Source organism: Dipodomys ordii, unplaced genomic scaffold (genome assembly GCF_000151885.1).
Source record: "Dipodomys ordii isolate 6190 unplaced genomic scaffold, Dord_2.0 Scaffold108, whole genome shotgun sequence".
NCBI lineage: Eukaryota > Metazoa > Chordata > Mammalia > Rodentia > Heteromyidae > Dipodomys > Dipodomys ordii.
The window spans coordinates 543,953-545,564 of NW_012267324.1; positions in this window are offsets into that span (position 1 = coordinate 543,953).

The following is a 1,612-nucleotide window of genomic DNA, read 5'->3' on the forward strand; positions in this document are numbered from 1 at the left end:
GCTGTCCCTCAGCTCTTCAGCTCAAGGCTAGCACTCTACCACTTGAGCCACAGCGCCACTTCTGGCTTTTTTCTTTTTGCTTATGTGGTGCTGAGGCATCAAACCCAGGGCCTCATGCATGCAAGGCAAGCGCTCTACCACTGAGCCACCTTCCCAGCCCCAAAAGACATATACTGATTGCTCAGTTTGTATAAACTTTCTTCCCTGCACAAACTGATTAAAATGTGCAAAATTAACTTCCAAATTCTGAGTGTAAAATGTAGATAAAGCTGGGCACCGGTGGATCACGCCTGTCATCCTAGCTACTCAGGAGGCTGAGATCTGAGGATCACGGTTCAAAGCCAGCCCGGGCAGCAAAGTCCGTGAGACTCCATCTCTAGTGAACCACCAGAAAACCACAAGTGACACTGTGGCTCAAGTGGTAGAGCGCTGCACTCAAGCCCCATGACAGACAAAATAATTAGTAAACCAAACCTTACTCATGCGCCCCCTTCCTCTTTTTTTCCCCAAACAGAGATCAGGTGTTTGAGAGACTCTTCGTGTACGAAGGGGATGGCCCTCAAAATGAAAAATTGTTCAGGCACCTCCAGCTTCCATTCAGAAGGACTTTGGGGAGAAAGTCAGGTGGGCATGGGGCGTGGGGTGCCCCCCTCCCCGCCCCCCCATTGCCCTCGGGAATCCTCCCTGCTTCTAGATCACAGAGACATCTGAAACCTAAAGAGGCCATCTCTAGAAAGGAGCAGGGTGAAGGCACCCCGGGCCGGAAAGCTCCCCAGAGGCCCAACGACATCGAAGTCTTTGTGAAAATTGACACGGGCGGGAACGCGTGTGGTTCTGAGCAAGCTGGGACAGACTCCGCCCCTCCCTCCACCGGCGCTGCCGCTCCGGGGAGCACCCGCACAGGCCCCAAACCATACGTGTGCAAAGAGTGTGGAAAATCCTTTTCTTTCTTGAGCAGCATCCGACGCCACATCAGGGCTCACACCGGAGAGAAACCCTATGGGTGTGAGCAGTGTGGGAAAGCCTTCAGCTACCTCACCAACTTCCAGCAGCACAAACGGACCCACACGGGCGAGAAGCCCTACGTGTGCACGCACTGTGGAAAGGCCTTTGCATACTACAACTCTTATCAGCAGCACAACCGCACGCACACTGGAGAGAGGCCCTACGCGTGTAAGATCTGCGGGAAGGAATTCACCAGCCGCACGTCCCTGCGCTACCACGAGAGCGTGCACACGGGGAAGAAGCCCTACGTGTGCACGCAGTGTGGGAAAGCCTTCCCCTGCACCAGCTCCATCCGCAGGCACAGCATGATCCACACCGGGGAGAAGCCCTACGTGTGCACACACTGCGGGAAGGGCTTCATCTCCTCCAGTTCCTTCCGCATCCACGAGCGCATTCACACCGGCGAGAAGCCGTTCATGTGCAAGCAGTGTGGCAAGGGCTTCGTAGGCCACAGCTCCTTGCAGTGTCACGAGAGGATCCACACGGGGGACAAGCCCTACATGTGTGAACAGTGTGGCAAAGCCTTTTCTTCCCTGAGCAATTTTCGAAGGCACAAGCAGATTCACACGGGCGAGAAGCCCTACGTGTGCAAGCTGTGTGGGAAGTC